Genomic DNA, 8,281 nt, shown 5'->3' on the forward strand with positions numbered 1-8,281 from the left:
CAGGTTGCGGGCTCGATCCCCTTTAGAGGGAGTGCAGGAGGCAGCCAATCATGCTTCTCTCTTATCATTGATGTTTCTATATCTCTCTTCCTCTCTGAAATAAAAAAATATATATATATTTTTAAAAATCAATGGAAAAATATCCTCGGGTGAGGATTAACCAAAAAAAAAAAGAAAGAAGAGAAAAAAAGGAACCCTGGGTAAGCTGTAAGCATGCATTTGCAATGCAGATTATACCTAAACTGGTTTCACAAAGCTCCTTAGAGGAATTTATAAATAAAATTTTGCTTTATTATTGATCTTATTTTCAATGTTATCTTTTCTTCTTCTCAGTAATTCTATCAAAGTTTCATCTAGACTGAAAGCTGAAACTTTTTAACTTAAGTTTTTTAATGTTGCTGTTTACGGCCTAGAAATTAAAAGTCACAAGGAAAAATATTTTAGGCTTTTGTTTACTAGAAACTAAACATGCTTTTCCTTGTAGGTTCATTTGAAAACAGCCCCTTTATTCTGAAGAAACAACTAAAGAAAAAAGTGCCATGCATTCCCGATGTCTTATAAATTACTCTAAATTTTCAATATCAGAAATAAGCAATTATATTCAACAAGCAGCTCCTTACTAGTAGATTAAGACAAAGACTAGATTGATACCCAGGTACCCAACACCTCCAGCTGGCTGACCTGTCATCTGGCCTGACTCCAGAGCGGCCTCTCCACACATTGGACAGGTGTGATTTTGGGGTGCCAGACGCCCCCAGATGCCTTCTCCTCCCGCTGACTGACTATTTGACCCTCCAAAACTCAGCCTCTGTTATTTAGCTGCGGGGGTTCCTGTCTCCCTAACAATAGAAACCTCTGAGGGCAGAAAAGCAAGGCAGACCCTGACCGTGGACAAACGCTCACGCAACGCTGCTCAGACGGCCCGGCAACAGGGGCCCCGAACTCAGGTCACGTGCCTGAAAGTGGAAACAGGCCACACCTGGGAGATCCCCAAGAAAATGCTTTTCGCCTCCGTTAAACTCCATGCATTAACTCTGGGGAAAATTATCAACATCGCCTTCCGAATCCACTGCCTCCGGTCACAGCTCTGAAGGTGCCCATCAACACCTTCACTTGGGTGGCCTTTTTTTGGGGGGGTGGGGGGCTGACTTTTTTAATGAAAGTTAGAAACCACACACGTGTTGGACTGAGTAGAAAGAAAAGTTTTATTGGAGAGGAGTCTGTGGGTGCGAGGCCTCAAGCAGCTTGTCTGTCCCGAAGGCACCTGCCGGCATGGCACAGTGGCCCGAGCCCTGGCACTGCCCTGCGGGTCCTCCAGGCGTCGCACAGGCTGCAGGTGAGGAGGTGACCGGGTGCTGGAAGAGCTGGGCTGGATGCGGGCGCTAACACCTGTCCTCCTGGATGATCGACCTTCAGACGCCGTGGAAGCCCCAGGTTCACACATACACAGTTGCGTACGATGCTGAGAAAGCCCACAGCAGGTCCTCTCCCGGGGCACGAAGGAGCCTCCCTTCTCTTTTTTCTCAGACAACAGCCAACGGGGAACAGCACCCAGTGAGCCGGGCACACTCCGACGGAAGATCTCCCACTGGCCGGGCGCAGGGCCAAGGGGGTAATGAGTAAGGAGACTGGTTACCAGCTTAGTATTTGGACGTGTGGTTTGCCCTGAATCTTCACAGGAGTCTATTTCAAATAATGGCACGTATAAGCGTGGGACAACTTGAAACAGGAACTGATCACGCTACACAATGTCCCAGGTGACAGAGCAGAGCTGTGCACTGGCCGGCTGCAGGCACCCTGCCAGGTGGGTCAGGCCCGGGAGCACATCCTGTGGGTGGAGTCGCACCTCACGCGGCCCTGTCACTCAACCCCGGACCAGCAGTAACCAGCGCTGCCCCAGTGTCGCCATGGCAGCGACACCTAGGTGACAGGCTCCCAGTTTCCCCACGTTATTGCAGTTCAAGTGGGAGCTGCAGCGGCTGGCCCCTGCCTCAGCACCCCTGCCGGACACAGTTCAAAGCACAGACAGTCCTGGCAACCCCACAACACCCCTGCCTGGGCTGGTTCAGGTGCTGCTTAATCAGCAGACAAAACCAGGCGGAACAGGGCCCCCCCTGAACCCCGGGAGGCGCTGCTGTTTCAACGCTGTGCTAGCAGGATTTTCAGTTCATGCAACTTTGCTCCTTTATTCACTTGTCAGTACAAGTATTTCCTGAGCTCCAGGCCTGTCCGGGGCCCGGGGACACAGCAGGACACAAGCAAACCAAGTGCCTGCCCCTGAGGAGCCATACACTCGGGGGCAGATACTCGGCAGACAGATAAACATGATGCCACGCAGGAAACACGAAGAAAGCATGGGGAGAGACGGTGTTTTCATGCAATCAATACCCCTACCGTTTTTCTGCAAAAATTGGGACATGCCATCTCTACTTTGTTGTAAAATCCATAGTTTATTTCAGTAACCTGCCTACTGTTGTCTCCACATGCTGAAATTTATAAAAATACCAGGCTGAAAACTAATGGCACAGGAGATCGAAACGAAGGAGACTAAAGAGCTGAGAGGCCTAAGGGCTGGAGAGCGTGCCCACGGCCCCCCCGAACATCATTGTCCCCTCTGTCCCCACACCTGCAAGCAGCACCATCCCCTCCACAACCAGTCATCACCTGGCGAGCCTCTGGGCCAGTCCCACACGGGAAGTAATTCAAGGCCTTCTGTTCTCAGCATCAGGAACCCAGACAGAACATGACCTGGAGACATGACCTGGCTCCTCCTTAAACAGACCAATCCCTCACTGACAACAGAAAGAGCCTTCCTAACCCCAAAGCATTCTACCTCTACCCAACCTCTGCCTCCGCGGGCCGACCCCATGCTCATCCACTTAGTGCCGCACATCTGCACCCGGCCTCACAAACGTGAGAAGGTGGACTAGCCACGTGGTACTGAATTCCCAGGAGAACAGTGGGAGGGCAAGAGCCGAACTGAAGAGCCATGGCCTTGCCCCCATCATCCCTCAGTGGATCTGGGCTCTTCACGAAAGCCGGGCTCTGCTGACCCTATCTCTCCACCCGCATTTGTCTCCCACTTTTCAGTCCTTACTACACTTACCCTGGGCCCTCATTTACAGCCCTGGACCATTTCAGCAGCCTTTAAAACTCCCTTTCTGGTTATTTGGACATTTGCTTTCTAGCAAATTTTATTCTGCTCATTCCTTCAAAACACAGACAGATCCTTTGCTCAAAACTTCATGAAATACAGCTTTCTGGGTCTAAACATTAAAATAAGCATATAAATAACATAAACCAGAACATGATTATTTAAACACTAGAGGCCTGGTGCATGAAAATTCATGCACTGGAGGGGGGGTCCCTCAGCCCGGCCTGCCCCCTCTCACAGTCTGGGAGCCCTCAGGGGTGGGAGGCGACCTGGCGATCAGGGGAAGGCAATGCCCCATCGCACCTCTGCTACTGCCCCGGTGGGGCTGAGGGGACTGGGCGCCACCATCTTTGAGGGCGTGGCAGTCAATTAGCATATTCCCTCCTTATTGGCTGTGGGTGCCACCATCTTTGAGGGCGGGGCAGTCAATTAGCATATCCCCTCCTTATTGGCTGTGGGCGCCTCCATCTTTGCAATGGAATGAGGTTAAATTAGCATATTCCTTCTTTATTCGATAGGAGGATATCTGAAAAAAATTACCTCTGTAGGTGTGCTGAATATGAATTGTTGATACAACTTTTTGGATAAAAGCATTTTCCTTTTCCCCCAGAATGGGGATGTCTGTGAATTGTGAAACTGAAGAATCTGTTCCAAATTGGAAAGAGTGTTGGAAAGAGAAACCAGGGAGGCAGCAGGTGGGAGGCCAAGGCGATGTTGCAGAATCTTTCCAGAAACTTGTTTTCACTGCAAATTGAGCGCGCCACTGCCACCTGGTGGCAGAATTCTGACCCACAGGGGCAGTTTTACAAGGTCACAAAGTCCCTTTAGTAGCTGAATCTGCAAAATTCAGATTACGAAATGAACCCTATTCCTATCATTTAACTAGAATTTCTAGGGCAAATCGAGGGCAGGTGAGTAACAACAAACGGTAAAGACAGAAACTGGGACGTGACAGAGCGCACTCAGACCTTTCTGGGATGACAGAATGTCATCCATGCATCCTCCAGGTGTGAGCTCTGCCTTTGTGCTTCTGGCCCAGTGTCCGGGGCAAAGGCGGGCCTCCAGAGCAGGCCTGATTGACCAAGTGCCCGCAGGCTAGAGCCATACAGGCACGCACAGATCCACAGGCTATTTCAATGCAGTCCTCTCTTCCGACAGATGATGACATGGACTTGATTAGTTCCTATTTCCAAGGAGAGCCTAGAGCTTTCCCCAGCCATCCCTATGAGCAAACAGGAACTAGTACTAAACAATGGAGCAACGGACTGATGGTCTCTCACACCTTGCTGTGCTGCACCCACCTTCTCCTGGGGGTGCTCTGAGATGACCGAAGCCCAGGTGACGACATGAAGGGCGAGTGACAGGGGCTGGTGACGTCAGGCTGTTGCTGACCTGACCGCGGGTGACAAGCACTTTCCGGCTTCTCCTGGGCGCCTGGGAACTGCCAGCCTCGCTGCTCCAGTGCTTTGGGGCGGTGTGACGTCACGGTGACGTGAGAGGGCGGGGCATCTGGAGCGGGATGCAGCAGAGGCAGGGGCCAGGTCCCGCGCGGGACTGAGTGGAACTTTCCGCGTGTCGCCTCTAGCTCTGGGTCCTCCGTGCAGTGCTGCGGGCGGCGTGGCCAGGGTAACTGACCCGCGGAAGGAACCTGGAGAAGCCACCTGGACAGGTAGGCGCAGGGCAGTCTCCACAGACGCTTCCTGGGCGAGTGGAAAGCATCCAGCACAAGTGGGCTTTGTAAGGAGCAGTGGGAGCTGCGGGGAAGGCAGGCCCACGGAGCGAGTCCCCTTAGGGACGCATTTCTGAAGTGTCTCAGCGGCGCGTGATGGGGACACACTGCTCCCCGCCGGGAGGAACCGCCTCGGAGCCGCGCAGGGAGCCGGGGCTTATACCGTGACAGGGTTATTCCTTCCTGCTGCCGACATGCTGCATTCCTCCTCGGGGAGACTGCCCTGAGCGTGGTCCCGTCCTCTCTCCTGCAGAGGTGAGTCCTGTCTGTGCATGTGTGCAGCCGTAATCCCACAGCCTCCCAAGGGCAGCCTGGCGGTTGGAGGCACATTATAGGAATAGCTCAAGGGGTAGCTGTCAAAGAAGTAGCGAAGTGACAGGAGTTTCACCAGCAGTCAGTCTTCCTCTCCCACTGTCCGCTACCTACCAAGGGAGGACTTCAATCTAGGGACGATATTACAGATCATTAGCTCCTGGGCCTTTTCAAAAGTAAACTAAAAGTAAATGTGAGCTTAAACTCACTGAATGTAATTACTGCCAGTGAAATCTCGGTTTTTGTAATTTTAGAAAAGCTGGCACGGAAAGATGATCAGAAAATGCTACAGTGTGTTTAAAGCAAGCACGTCAAACTCGGCCGGCCTGGCTTATTTGGCCCGTGTTCGCCTTTGAGTTTGACATGCTTGGTTTAAAGCATTGAATTCTTTCAACATTTATGGTTGTGGGCGATCTCCAGACAGCGTCCTTGGCCCTGGGTACAAATACATAAGGTGTGGTCTCTGCTCGCAAGAAGCTTACAATTTAGGGAAGATGGGCGTGTGGTTCTATTTCTATAATAATCATTCAAAATTATTATAAATAAGAGCATCATAGACCTTATTGGGAGATTAAGTAAGGTTTAAAGAGGTGTGTCTGGGTGTCAAGGGTAACCTGACTTTTGATCCCAGTGGTGTTCAGTCTGCCCCCAAGATTCTACTTCATCCGATAATCAGCTCTTTACTGAAATGCCTGTTGAGTTTTGCAGCCAGAGCCCAGTGCTTTGTTGACTGTAGCTGTCGCCGGTCCAACACCCTGGAACCTGCGGATCTTCCGCCAGGTACTGTTTTCAGAGCTGCTGTTTCCCACCCCCTGCCTCCCTCCTGAACAAAGAAGTTGAGGTACTCATCTATATGGCTGGGCCCTTGCTATGTCAGATCCCCAATTCCCCAGACTCTCAGTGCTCTTCCAGCCTTAAAGGAAGTCTGTAGCACTCTCTGACAATGTACGTGGTACCATGTTCTAGAACAGAAAGGTTAGTCTGTAGTTACAAACATAGCAGTGATTGTGTAGGCCTCAAAGGATGGTGGGGAGAGGGAGGAGGTTCACTGGGAAGGGTTGAGGGAAATATTTTAAATCTTGACTAGGGAGTGGCAACATAGATCTGCAGGAGGCAGCGAGGCCTGAGCCGAGGACAAACAATAGGCCAGGGCGGAAGGTCGCCAGGGCGGAAGGTCACCAGGGCGGAAACGGCAAAACGACAAGCCCTTGCAGGACCACTGCGCTTGGCATTAGCCCCTGGAGATGACACCAGCTCCCAGCCCAGAGAAGCAGCAAAATCAGAGGGAGCGCGACACCATGGCGACATCAGGACCAGCATCACCAATGACCTCCTGCCTGGTGCTGACCAATCAGTGGAGACCATGAGGGGCACACCTGGAAAGCGAAGGAATATTCTACCGAGATCCTCCCCTGAGACCTCCAGATAAAGTTCTTCAGACAGGGATGGGGTTGTCTCCCTCTCTCTCCCTCTCCCTGTCCCTCTCCAGTGTCCTCTCTCTCTCTCTCTCTCTCTCTCTCTCTCTCTCTCTCTCTCTCTCTCTCTCTCGGCATGCTGGCACCTTTCCTCCCTCTTTCCTCTCTCTCCTAAGCTCTGAGGGCCCTTCTTTTGTCTCTGTAACTCGCTTCCTAGGCCCATTTTTTCTATGGCTCCTTCGTTTACCTGACTTTCTAGATAAACTTCCTCTTGTAGTTTAAGTCTGGGCCCTGAATGTTTTCTCAGCCAGGACTCAAGTACCGAGGTCACTGAACCGAGGTCTAACACCTGCTGCCGTTTCGCCACCTTATCAAACCACATAGTGACTGGCTGGTGTGGCTCAGCGGTTGAGTGTCGACATATGAACCAGGAGGTCACTGTTTGATGTTTCTATCTCTCCCTCTCCCTTCCCCTCTGAAATAAAAAAAGAAACTGTACATTTAAAATAGATGTATTCATTTTAAAAATAAACTATATGCTAATAAACTTAATTTAAATAAAGAGAGAAACGTCAGGGTTAAAACCCTTTCCTCAGAGGAGGCTCCGGAGCGCCTGGCACACTGTCTGCCCCTGGCTTTGACACCTGAAACAGCCGGGAAACATATGCAGTCACAGGGAAGAGAGAGTGAGTCTTAATCTTCTTGGCATTACCAGCACCTAGCCCAGTTTCCTAATAAAATAAAGACACTTAAATAAGTAATAAGCACACTTAATAGAGAATAACTTACAATAGTGGTTCCTTTCCATGTAAGACTGAAAATGCCATTTCACAATTTAAAAAGTCAACACCCTCAGATGAAACTAATGAAACTGCCAATAACTATTGATTAAAAAAAATATGGTTCCAAAAACCATGATTCAACAATGATTTCAATGTGTTCCATCTCTCTGAGCACAGCATCGCCGAGGCGCTGGCCCGCTAGCTCCCGCTTGCAGATTCAGTGCTCGGTGCCACATGAAGGTGTAGACTTCCCGGGATAGCTTCTGGCCCCGCTGAGCGAGAACCACTCATCTGTACCCATCTTTGGGTGTCTCCCCTAAACTGTAACGCTCACTTCAGAATCTCTCCTGTAAGAGTATGTAAAGGATTTCCATGGGAAGATATTGGTATAAAGAAGCTTTGGAATAAAGTTCCAAAGCAAAGTCCCACCTCCACCGCATACAGGCTCTGGTCCCTTGGATAAGCTACAGAAACATAATAAGCCTCGGTTTCTTCATCGGTAAAAACGAAAAAGTGATATCTCACAAACCGACGTAGGTCAAAATGCCTAAAACTACCTACCTAGCCTGGGATAACTGCCCAATAAAATGCAGAGAGGAGCAAAATCCTTTTGATTGATTGGTTATATTTTTGTCCCTTAACTATAATAACAGACATTCCCACATTTTATCCCAGCATCTCCCTCCTGGAGTACCATACTATCCTCTACAAATGGTAAATTTTCAAGATTATTTAAAGGTGGGCCAGCCTTCACCCCGGCCACCATCCCACAAGGGCCTTTATCTCGACCCTTTATTTCTGGTCCCTACTGATTCCACATCAGCACCATGCTCCCCCCTCTCCCCCCGCATTCCAGCTTCAGTTCCAGGACACCTCGGTTTTAAAATGA

General features: G+C 50.2%; 1 long non-coding RNA gene across 1 annotated transcript; it reads left to right on the forward strand.

Annotated features, from left to right (window-relative positions):
- The first annotated feature begins 5,903 nt into the window (after window positions 1-5,903).
- LOC308237630 lies at window positions 5,904-7,162 on the forward strand. Its single transcript, XR_013959451.1, has 2 exons — window positions 5,904-5,975; window positions 6,283-7,162. It is a non-coding gene; the product is annotated as an uncharacterized lncRNA (long non-coding RNA).
- Window positions 7,163-8,281: the final 1,119 nt, after the last annotated feature.

The sequence above is a fragment of the Plecotus auritus genome (assembly GCF_963455305.1).
Source record: "Plecotus auritus genome assembly, chromosome: 12".
NCBI classification, from domain to species: Eukaryota; Metazoa; Chordata; class Mammalia; order Chiroptera; family Vespertilionidae; genus Plecotus; species Plecotus auritus.